We start from the raw sequence: 13,450 nt of genomic DNA, 5'->3' as shown, positions 1-13,450 counted from the left end.
TACCAGCCATGAAAACTTAAACAGCCAGTCAGGATACAGTATTAAACTTGCCTTTAAAACGAAACTGCCTGTCGCGCTCCTTGTTCTCTGTACCTTCTAATAGCCAACAATTTTCCAAATTAAGTATTGCCTGTATTTTTTAATGGACTGTGTTAAGATATTGATAATATTGGTGTACCTTACAGTACTTCAGTGTATAAATTATATTTATTATCTATGGAAATGCACATTTCACTATAGCTGATTAAATAGCAAAACTGGTTATTGTACACATCTCCTAATTATCTGTGGTAATTAATAAATTACGAAAGGATATTGGCATTGCTATTTTAGATCTACCTAAGGCAATGAACTCTCTGTACAAAGATCGAATGTTCATCCCCTGACATATAGTTAAGCACTTTTATAGAGGCGTAGGGGATGGAAGTTTTACGCTTAAATGTAATCGATGTTACTGAACGCTAATACTGTTTGTATTACTTTAGATCTTTAACATACATGCGGTAACGTGTCTAACCATCAACGTTATATTTTTATGGTACTTAAGTACAGACGCTACCACAGGAATGATACTTTGTGACGTGATATCTATTGCCTTGTATCAACAGCACTACATATCATCTTAATATACAAAGGAAGTTTTATCATGTTCCCAATACAATATGCAAAAACCCAACATGTCCAAAGGATACGATCGTGTAACTCCCACCTGAGGCCTAAAACGCGTATTCTCAAAGTAACTGAACAGTAATAATACATCTACATCTATAACTGTGATATAACGCGTGATGTACTAAAATAAATTGCTAAGCTCGCAGCTCATAGCTTTTGTTAGCTATACAAGAGACTGTGGGCAAAAATAAAGCTGATGAAGCATCATTTTAGGGGAGATGATTACCGTCTCATGACAAGACTTTTAATGCACTATATCGGTAAAACTACGTATTTGCGTAGTACCGAAGTGTAACTTTGCACTGCAGTATTATGGCGTGCAAAGAAATGAAATTATGAAAGGAAATGCTGATGTGCTTGACGGATAAATAAAATTTTTAACTTGAACATTTTGATCACTGAAGCACTTTTACCAGGCACAATGGATCCTAAAATTCGATAATTCCACGTGTATTTGTCTGTATTATTCTTCACAGTACTTTTGGCTGATATGTTGGCATCAGTGATATACCATGCATGTTTATCAACGATTTCATGCCGACTTTTGTACCACAGATTAAATAAAGCCAGAGTTGTATATATTATTTATCAAAATACGTGGAACTGTTTCCTAGAAGAATACAAAACACACATGGCACATGATCTGACTCAGAGGTTAAAGTGCATTGTGAGTGGTAATATGTTGATGTTTCTAAGCAAGTAAACATTATATTCCCACAGCCAAATCGTGTGCAATACTTGCCAAAACTTATCAACTAAAACCAATACCAAAGTCACTTAAATGTGTTAGTAAGCCCGAAACAAAGGAATCAACTGTATCTCCCAATGGACAATTATAACAAATTGCCTCATGTATTACTACGTTTCAACAAATTTGTAATAGATTACATGTCACAGCAAAACTGTAAGAAATTGCCCCTTACATCGCCTTATTTACGGCAAAGTTGTTACAAAGTGCTCCAAAAACTATGTCATTACAGCAAAATTGTAGGATGTTACCTCAAAATCCGCTCTGCCACAGCAAAATTGTAAGAAAATTATGCAATATTACAACAAAATTGTAACAAATTGCCCAATGTACTAAAAGTTTACCGTCATACCTCCTTGCCTAGTGACGCAAGATGAAAGTTGATGTCGACAAGCCCTGAATCAAAATTGCGCAATGGATAACTGGTGGAAGAGCTTGAGAGCGCTACCTAGAGAGCATGTCCTTTTTGTACGATACTAGGCAAGGGGCTGGAGGGCTCACACGCTGATGTGTGGGTCCCTGCATTGTATAGCTTTTGTTTTAAATAAATTCCTTTAACTTGACTTCTTCGTGATTTTTAAGGTATGTTAAAGATTGATGACAGTTGAGTTCCTGTTTATTTTAAACATTATCACTCGACTTTACAGCGATAGCAGCAATTGTTTCAGTTTACAGATATTACTATTTTTCAACTTATAGCCCGGGTATTTTATATACTAATCTGCACGCACATTTCTACGGGTAAGACGGAATTGCGTTGGCCAAATGTATAGCACCAAAGTCTCCCAATATTCTACATAGGACATTCACTATGTGAGGAGGATAACGGGCAAACTGGGGACCAGACACTTTTACACAGGGGTCAATTTTGCTAAATTAACGAGATCATTCATTTACTTCCACAATCCGAAGCTGGAAATATAAGAATTAGCACAAATATTCAAATACCTCTCTTCCGTGCGTGAACATTGAGACAGACGCACTGAGGGCACGTCTGCTCACTTACCCGTCTTCTGTAACACTCCAGAATATGGCGGGCACCCGGAGGTCTTCCTGGGCCCCGGTGGAGGGGGTGGTCGAACCACTTGGCCGTGACCAACCTCTCCACCCCAAATATTGTGACACTGAAAAGTCTTTGACTTTTACCTGCCTGTGCTGTCTCTCTGATCCCCTAGCCAGGAGTAAGGTTGGCACTACTATACTACAGAACTACTTCCCAACAAAGATTTGGCCACGCTTTACGGAAAGGTGGGAGGGTGATTAGGAAAGTTCATGTGCAGATTCACATCCACGTACAAGAAATGCATAATACACGACACATGTAAATACGTATTATGAAGCCTGACACATTTCTTTCCACCCGTCCACATGGGTTCTGTTGCACCCGCGGCCGGCCGCGTCGTGTAATAAAATTGCCTGCGGAGCAGCCTCTGTTTCTATTTCCCGGTGCGAGCGAGCAGCGAAACCTGCTGTTTATAGAGCGGAAACTACAGTACCGTTTCAGTATAGTAAAATACCTTATACTTCAACGTGTTATAATAAATCGTAACAAGCTACGCCAAAATGTAACTAACTGCTCTACAAATACACATACTCCACCTAAATAATAATAACTTGTGGCATACTTCAATGTGCTACTCGAAAACCATCGTAAAATACCCTGCACATCGCCATGTTGCATTTTACTATTTATTGTGCCATGAAGTCAACACGACTTACGATAGGTTTATGTAAAATGACGAAGTATTATGTGAGAAATGTCTTGTAGTCTCCACTGTGCGATGACATGTCAGCATTATCAGCAAAGGATGGCAAATGTTTTAAACTGCAAGATAATGTTGACTCCCCATCTTGGTGGTCACGATAACGCTTGGATGACATCGTATTGAGATGAGACAAAGACCAGTTTTGACAAATAAAGAGTTTTGAAGTGGGGATAACGTTGTTTAGGTTAGTGCAAAAATCAAGAAAAGTCTAATACATACAACGTCCCCAGTGCTATATTACGAAAAGACTTAAAAAACGGTATTTATAAAGAAGAGACATTTAAAAATTGATAATATATATTTATATATATTATAATGTACCCGTAAAATAATAATTTCTCTGTGTAAGTTTCGAGTGCAAAGAAATGTAACAAAATTATCTAAAGAGACGACAAGATACGCTCTTTTGTTAATTTTTTTAGTCGTTTTCACTTCTTCTCTTGTCTTGGTTGTGTGTAGACGGACATCTTGTGTTTGCTGGCAAATGTAAGCATATTTGTAATAATTAAGTATATAATATATTCATTTAATATTATTGTGCACTTTTAATTTGTAAGAGGTGATCCCGATTTCATGTCCGCCTTCCTTGAATTAACCTGCATTCAAGTAATTCACAGTTCAACAATCGCAATGGCCGATGCAGCCAACGGCGCCATTACGTGGCGATATTAACTTATAAAAAATTAGCGGAAGCGAAAAACTCGCCCGCTATTAACATAATATTCATTTTTCTCCACAGCCGCACGAAGTTGCAAAAATACGTAGCTTTAAGATTCTTATTTTCAGTACCATACCCGAGAGCCAGAGCCAGGACTCTACAATACAATGGTTAACGGAGGTAAGAAAAAATACTCTCGAGCGTGTGTGGGCCGTAATTGTAATTAATAACTAAAAATCTTTTGTTTTAATGTGAGCTGACTAGCCGAGGAAATTAATATGAAAAGTTTATTACATTGTTCTGCTTATATTCTCATGTTTTAAGATTCAGCGAGTCTAACGTTCATTAACGTAACAAATAATTTAAGTTTAATATTGTTGAAAAGGAGAACTCCACAAAAGCATTTAATCGTAAATCAAAATTGAATGAAATATAATTTTTATTAAGGCCCACCACGTAAGTCGGCAACAATCAAAAATAATAATAATAATAACATATTAAATTACGACGGCCGACGGACGCGAGATACACTAGTGCACTCTTAACAGTAACTTGGATCAGTAGTTGTGTCATGTGTGTTTATGATGCTATAGAACAATTTTCTACATACTTTGACAAATAATACAAACACTCCTTGACTTCTTCAATACATGGTACAAAGTTCGAACTAAGATAATTCGTTAACATGTAACTCATATCAGCAGTGCCAAATGCAAGTCATGTGTACGCCACAGCTGCCAGAAGATGCCCGACTTGGTTGCCTCCTTCTCAGTACGGCTTCAGACACTGCTGTTCCACCTACACACGCGCAGTACCCTGCCAGCCCAGCAGTCAGTGGGTTTACTTCTGGGGACTGTGACGGAGGATGGCGTGGTTACTGGTGAGGCCAGCCTGTCAGCCTGTCGCATCTGGTGCGCCGCATTCTGCCTCTGTCTTTGTATCGTGCACTTGTTCACGTTTATTATTTCTAAGAACTGCGAAGTGGCAGATTCATTGGTTTTAATCACATCTGAAAGTATACCATTTATGAAACCTCCAATATGATTAGTGATGACTAAAGCTTGGGAGTTCGTTTCGCAGTGGAGGGCCGGCCAGAGTGGCCGATTGGTTTTAGGCGCTACAGTTTGGAGCCGCGCGACCACTACCGTCGCTGGTTCGAATCCTGCCTCGGGCATGGATGTGTGTGATGTCCTTAGGTTACTTAGGTTTAAGTAGTTCTACGTTCTAGGGGACTGATGACCTCAGAAATTAAGTACCATAGTGCTCAGAGCCATTTGAACCAATTTTGAACCAAAGACAAGAAACATAATTAATAATGGTCGGCATCTACCTCCTTAAAGTGTCAAAAACTGTTCGAATATAGCAAACGGTAAACGGACACTGGTCCATGAAAGGTGTTAGAGGAACTTTACATGAAGATGTCAGGTACTAGTCCCTTCAAATATTAAACTAATTTCAATTAAAGGAGATAAAACTGGCGCTATCCCCTTTTAATGACTAAAAACAATTAATACAGAAAAATCAGAAAATAGATGCAGGGGTCTAGCCCCTTCAAATATTAATGTAATTTCAAAATGCGGAATGTAAAGTGGCAATTAGACTTTTCAGTGACAAAAAGAGTCTAATCAAGAAAAACCGGCAAGCTTGGGTCCGGAGCTAGACCTGTCAAATATTAAACAGATTACACTGTAGGAGAGATAAATTGGTCGCTAGCCGTCATTTGATCTGACGTGATTTTAAAACAATTAACGGGTCTAAAAGTATCACTCGTAATAAAACAGCCACAGAGCCATCAGAAACTTATATCAGCTCACCTTACCAACACAGTGCCACAAGTGCCGGAATTACTCAGCGAGTTAACAGCCGTCCAAAACACAAGGGTGGTGTCTGGCATTGGAACGTCGCTACTGCCCACAGCAAAATAGCACAGCGATGAACAGCCCAAAGGAGAACAGGCTAAGTTACATTAGGATAATTTTTTCAGGATAGCAATTTTAAACTTTCAAGATTAGTAAAAATACACAATTAAAATGTCAAATTTAATCATGGTAGGGGATGTACAGTTGTGCTCAAAAGTATCCGAACAACCGGAATTGCATATCGCCTGATTAGCATGCAACCCGCATATCGCAGCTGTCTAGCAGGTCCTCTAATCGCTCCTCGGTATAGTCTTTGGACTATTGAAAATGGTTCCAACAAGTCACCACTAGAAAACACTGCTCTGTATCGCAATGACTCAAGATGTAAAGTAATACCACGATACTACAAATATCAGGGAACACCTTATCGCAGATAAGACTGTCCTTAAAGCTTGTAAGGTCAGATGCATTACAATAAATGACATACGTGAAATGTTACCACTCTTATTATTACGTCAGATAGGTAATGCACATAGTAAGTTCGTCGTAGTCATGATTTCTTCTTCATAGTAACATACCGTACTTATTACTTAACACAAAATGACATTAAAAATTTAAGTTATTCACGAGCAGCTAGTTGGGAATATGTATGAACTTCAAATGACACGACGAAGCGTCTCGTTCTGCATATGGATTCAAACTCAGGTCATGCAGACTAAGCAAAGATTTCGTGACTGACGGAAATTAACAGTCATTCCTGACTGGGCACACAGAGAGAGATATACCTCGATTTTAGATAGTATCAGTTAGCGAATATCTACTTAAAATTACAAAACGAAATCATTTTTAACGTACTCGAATTCCACCCATCAACTGTTGTTCGCGTCAACGAATTACGAGAGATGTTAAACATTGCTTCTTCACAAGTGACTTACTTAAAATGCCGTGAGGCAAAGCTATGTGTTGGACAGGGATTCAAACACAGAACCTATTCGGATTGTTATCAAAGCATAATCAACTGTGACATATTGTTGTTGATTACACACAAAGAAACGTCAGCTACCGAATTTTTCTCCACCAGCAGCTCGGAATCACATCATTGAACTTACAGTGATCTCGCAAATAGTTCTGGGAGTCAAAAACGTCAGATATCGTCAGAGTTGACAACGAATGAAAATACATTAAAAGTAAAAAGTATTATCCAACAGCAGATAGGTGTTCTCATTTTAGAGCTTGATTATACATAATGAAAACTTTAGTGCTGGCCAGGATTCAAACCCATTCATGCGCAATATGTGGAGTTGCTGAAGAATTTACAGTTTTGAATAAACAACAAATTGTAGTTGAGCTGTATTGTCACGAAGGAGTCAAATTCCGCGTTGAGGGCGGTGTGAATTGCAGTCCCAGTTCAGAACCAATTTTATCGACGTACAGAATCTAAAATAAAAGATGGAATGAGCGTCCTGTGACCCTACATAGCGTTTGTTTCGTAACTAGAAACAAATAACTATTATAAGAATGGTTACCGGTGATAAGAGTTTCTACATGTAGCCACTCCTGGCTCTACTGTGGTTCATCATAAGGTCTACTTGGTAGTGAAGGAATATCATGTTTAATGTGTATTTCAGACCACAATGCCATTACACCTTCTTCACTTGGCGTTCGCAGAAGAGAACAGAATCTCTCACTCCCTGTCAAAAATAATTGGCAGTAGTTGGAAACAAACCCAGACCCAAGTGTATGAACCTATCATCAATCCAACAGACCGCCAAGTCCTCTTCTCAGTGACTCATTTTTCAATCGTAACGCCTTTGCGCCACACTGGATTAGAATTCTGACACACAGACTCCCTGTAGTGGTTTGCAGCATGTTCTGTACATTCATTTACTCGGTTAACCAAATCGCCATGAACCAGCTGCCTCGGCTACCCAGTGCATACATTCGACTCTATCTTGTAATCGCCGAAATAAAATCATGTAACTGCCACCTGCACAGAACTGCCACCACTGTAGAATGGCCGGCCGCGGTGGTCTAGCGGTTAAGGCGCTCAGTCCGGAACCACGCGACTGCTACGGTCGCAGGTTCCAATCCTGCCTCGGGCATGGATGTGTGTGATGGCCTTAGGTTAGTTAGGTTTAAGTAGTTCTAAGTTCTAGGGGACTGATGACCACAGATGTGAAGTCCCATAGTGCTCAGAGCCATTTGAACCATTTGAACTATAGAATGCAGAAATTTAAATGGGAAGTGTTCCTTACTCTATTACGCTATCTGTTTGTCGAAAACGTCGTGCAGTGCAAGAGAAAAGGTGTAACTGTCTGTCTCTCAGGAGTCTAGATCCGTCCATATGCATTATCTCACAGCACTGAGGAATGCAGAAGTTCTGGAGGAATTGTTGTTGACTTCTGTAACTGCTGTAGCTATGTGTCAGCTGGTAGCTTTATGGTAAGTGTCGCGAGTTCGAATACATTCACTGCTGTATTTCTTAAAACGCAATTCTGCTGTCTGCTGAGGTTATCAATCTAATGGAACTTTGAACATAATTCCCGTCACTTCTAAACCCTAAATAGCCACATGGGGATAAAGGGCTTAACTTCTCCGACATTTTGTTCCTTCCAGGTTTAATAGACGGCCAGGCAGCAGATGCTACTCCAAACTTTTGGATTAATAATGGGGAGAGCGCATCGTGCCAAAATACGTCAGAAAAATATTTCCTGCATTAGCTGTCGTGTGGTAGTAGCATTTCATTCTTCTTCAAACCTTGTTTGACAGCCTTAACTCAGAACAAGTTTTCTATATGCATGTAACCAATAAACTGCATGTGTATTGTCAGACACTTATAGATAACATCAGAGAGTTCGCATATATCGTTGATGATTAATTTGTCTCTCAGATTTACTATTGTTTTAACAACACTAAACGGCAGAGAGGTGGAGGCTCGGGCTAGTAGACGGCGAATGACGAGAGGTGCATCCGCCTCTCGGGAGTGCGGGGTGCTCTTCCCGGGGAGCGTCGCGTGAAATCGTCGATGACGGAGCCACCGACGGGGACCAGTGCGCTGGCAACGGCGCGCTGAACCCAGCAGTTCGAGGATGCCCTTGGCCTTGGGGCGAGGCCGGTGGGCGAGCTGCATTAGTCCCCCCCCCCCCCCCCCATGCCAGAGGAGCCGGTCCGGGGCAAGAGACGGGCTCCCAACCTTTTTCGTCAAATCAATCATGGCTGACCAAGAGACGAGTGATTCGAGTGTTCTCTCGAGGTGTTCGACACTTACTGTTCCCACCCCTGAAGAGGGCCTGGGGCAGAATGCAGAAAACGTTACTGAATGGCATACTAGAATTATCCAACTGCTAGATTCTAGTGTTAAGAATGGCAAAATAAGCAATACAGCAGTACTCTCTATCAAAAAGGAACTCGCCGCCTGGGCTATCGCTAGTGCGAAGCTCGAGGGGCGACTAGAGGAATTAGAGAAATAAAATGAACGACTGCGAAAACAGCCCACCAAAACGTGGGCAGGAGTGGTCGCACAAGCGGCCACTAAAACATAAACAACAAAAGAGACCATTGAAAAGGTGTCCAAAAGGCCTGACACGGCAGTCTTCCTAAGACCCCTGCCAGGCCAGGACATTAAAAAAGTACAAGAACTCTTCACAACCACTGTAAACCCGGCAGCAGACAAAATAAAAATAAATAAGGTAAAGGCAACAAAAAATGTTGTAATAGTAGATGTTGCCACTGAAGGAGACCGGGATAAGATACTCAACCATGACAAACTCAAAAAGGTCGTTAAGTATGAACCGCCCAAAAAGCGGAATCCCTTGGTGATCCTGTATGACGTGCCCACCACAATAAATGAGAATGATATCTATGAAACAATAAGTCAACAAAATTTTGAGGAAATGAGTCTGGATAATTTCAAAAAAGAATTCAAACTGCGGTTCAGAACTGGACCCAGAGAGCGCGATCATGTAGCTGAAATCTCGGGAAGTATGTGGCGTAAGCTCACCACTATGGGCAGAATATACATGGGGTTTCACTCGATAAACGTAAGGGACTACCTCGTAGTCCCCCGTTGTCACAACTGTGGAGACCTTGACCATATACACAAACACTGTGAGCGGAAGCCGGCTTGCACCAGGTGCGGCGCTGAAGATCACACTAGGAAAACTTGTGGCAAAACGGGGATATGTATCCCTTGTGCAAGAAGAGGGAAAAGAAATTGTAATGCCACAGGAAGAAACTGCCCCACATACAGGGCTCTAGAACAAAGGCTTATCTCGAGGACTGATTATGGCTGAGTCCATATCAGGCAACAGGAAGCCTGAAAGAAAGTCTCCGAGTAAAAGGGCAAGGGATGCACTTAGGGCCAGCAGATTTAGGGAGTTCCTACAAGGAGCCACTAAAACCCAGACCAGAAAGGTAGAAGCAAAAGATGCTGGTGTACAAACGGACCCATGCGGTCAGATTAGTGCTCCCTTTCCCAGAAACCGGGGACTAAGGTCGCTTGAAGAACTAGAACGACCGAAAGGGCGACCTGTGGCAAAACAAATGTTAACATCAGAGAAACAAAGAGTACAAGATAACGCAATAAACAGTACATCATCCGATACAAACCCTCTCACACAAAAAGGTTCCGGCGTAGATCCCAATAGGGTATACCCCAACCTAGAACACGCATTACAACTTGCGCGACTGGAGGAGCCGGCGGTCCTCACCACAGCATTGAGGCATGTGGTACGTGTCGGGCATGAATATGGCAGAGACGTCACCTTCTCGGTAATGGAGGCTGTTGACAGAATACAGCTGAAGACAATGAACCTCCCCACTGACTTCGGAGCCCTGCGTGACCTAGTCAAAAAAGTCTTCGAAAGAAGAAACGAGAAATTCGATCTTAATGAAATTTACAGTCAATCTGTCATCACAAATGGAAGACTAGCTCACGATTGGAGCAAGAACATATTACGCACGTGACCCATTTAAACTTAGGACAGATTAACTCACACAATAGCAAATTAGTCATGCAGGAACTCCGCAGGGTCGTGGAGGAGACGAGTCTGGATGTGCTCTGTCTGCAGGAACCATACTCCCTGGCTGGGCGAATCCCTTTTGCAGCAGCTAACTGGCAAGTCGTTCACAGCGAAGCGGAACCCAAGGCAGCTATAATGATAATAAATAAAGCGATAAGAGCCACAGTCCTCTCTCAGTTCTGCGACGATCACTGCAACGTCGTGGAACTACAAACACCAGCCGGAGTACTATACATCATTAATATGTACTTCCAGTACGGCCGGGGAATAGACGAATTCCTAGACAAACTTACGCAAATAGCCATGGCGTTGTGGGGACGTCGATGTGTCATTACTGCAGACATAAATGCCAAATCCCCCCTGTGGTTCAGTGGCACACGAGACGATGGAGGAGAAAAGGCTGAGGAGACCATCATGGCGTTACAATTGATTGTCGCCAACAAGCAAGGAAATCCACCCACCTACGTAGGAGGTGGGGGCGAGGGCACAAACATTGACGTCACATTTGTCACGCCCAATCTCGCCACCATAGTAACCAATTGGATGGTCTGGGATCAGGTGACAACCAGTGACCACAACCTTATTACGTTTTCATTAGGGAATGAGGAGTGCCGCTGGGACATGGGGTGGGAGACACAGCTGAATTACAACAGAGCTGATTGGGACCGCCTGTCACGGGAGTGTGAAATACCGATATTGCCAGATGGTGACGAAAATGTCGAAAGATATGCTGAAGAACTGGTGCAAGCGGTTGTCAGGGCGGTAAAAGCTGCCGTGCCAACCAGGAGGAGAGCCGTAGCGGCCCCCCCCCCCCCCCCCCCGTCGCCATGGTCTACCGAACTTGGACAGATGCGACAGTCTGAACGGAGGTCGAGGAGGTACTACCAGCGGAGTGTCGTCTGGGAGGAGAAGCAACGCTGGTTGAAAAGATATAGAGAAGAAAAGGAACACTTCCAACAGGAGCTTAAGGCAGTTAGGCTACAGAGCTGGGAGAAATATGTACGAACACAGCTAGCCACGGACCCATGGGGTGTACCGTACAAGTTAGTACGGGAAAAGATCAGGTCACCCATGGTGCTGTCCACCGTCAGGGATCAGGGCAGGATGACGGAAACCTGGCAGGAAACTGCTGAGGTCCTACTCCGTGTCCTGCTGCCTGACGATGACGAGAACGATGACTCCGAGGCACAGCAACAAATTCGGAGACAAGACCTAGAAGAATATCAGAACAACAATGTGGTATATCCCTTCTCTGAAGAAGAAGTAGCCGCTCAGATAAATGCCCTCAAAAGAGGCAAGGCTCCTGGCCTGGATGGCATCACCGCGGAGGCGGTGCAATTCCTGGCCCCCCGGCTGGTAGCTCCTCTCACAAAGTTATATAATGAGTGCTTGAGGCTCGGGAAATGTCCCCAAATCTGGAAAAGAGCCACAGTAGTGATAATCAAGAAAAGCCCGGATAAAGATCCACAAGAAGCAAAGACTTATAGACCTATCTGTTTATTAGACACACTGGGGAAACTTTTTGAGAGGTTGCTGGCAGACAGACTGGCAGCACACAGAGTTTTGTGCGGGATGAGTGACAGACAGTTCGGCTTCAGGGCTGGGAGATCGGCGTCTGACGCCATCGCTCTGGCTGCGGAGGTCTGTGCTGCTACCCCACACAAATACGTGGTCGGCATCATGGTAGACATCAGTGGCGCCTTTGACAACCTGTGGTGGCCCTCCCTCTTCTCTCGCCTGCGTGAGAAGGAGTGCCCGAGGTCGCTATATGGCTGAGGAGCTATTGTGAGAATAGGGAGGTCTGGCTATCGTCCCCTCGCGGGAGAATAAGTAAGAAGATCACCAAGGGGTGCCCATAGGGATCTGTCCTGGGGCCACTCTTTTGGGATATTAATATGGAACCCCTCTTGGAAAATCTACAGAACAGTGACGATGTGCTAGAGGGCATAGCCTACGCGGACGACCCCCTCCTGCTGGTTGGCGGCCGCAGCCGCGAAGACTTAGAGCCGAAAATTGAGAGGGCTATTTCAATCTTGAGTACATGGTTCCATACGACCAAAATGAAAATCTCACCAACAAAGTCCACGTACCTACTCTTGAAAGGGCAACTAGTTAGGAATCCAACAGTAAGAATAGATGGCTCACCAGTTCTTCGACGCCATGAAACGCGATACTTGGGAGTAATCGTCAATGAGAGGCGGACTTATGCATCACATATTGACACCGTCACACATAGATCATTAGAAACACTAAACAACTTAATATCAATTGGTCACAAGCGATTCCACCTGCCACCAGAATTGATCAAATTATATCACAATAGTATACTGACATCTATTGTAGGATATGGGTCAGGAGTCTGGGCCCACAGACTCACGAGGGTTATGCCTGCCATGGCTATGAGAAGAGTGCAGCGGAACATGCTTCTCAGATCAGTAGGGGCATATAGAACAACACCGGGCGGAGCACTAACGGTGTTAATGGGGCTTTGTCCGCTTGACATAAAAGTCAGAGAACAAGCGACATGGTACTTGGTTAAGAAGGGAAACAGGGAGAAAATAGTCGACCTAATGGGGACACATGTGGGAAATAAATTGTAAATTAAACATAGGGGGGAAGAACTTTGGCAACAACAATGGGATAACGAAGAAACCGGTCGCAGAAAATATGAACTGCTGCCCAACATCAGGGAAAGATTGCAATTAAAATACTTCACACCGTCACGA

This window comes from Schistocerca serialis, unplaced genomic scaffold (assembly GCF_023864345.2).
Source record: "Schistocerca serialis cubense isolate TAMUIC-IGC-003099 unplaced genomic scaffold, iqSchSeri2.2 HiC_scaffold_849, whole genome shotgun sequence".
In the NCBI taxonomy this organism is placed as follows: domain Eukaryota; kingdom Metazoa; phylum Arthropoda; class Insecta; order Orthoptera; family Acrididae; genus Schistocerca; species Schistocerca serialis.
The sequence above is the reverse complement of the archived record's forward strand: the minus strand, read 5'-3'. Positions refer to the sequence as shown.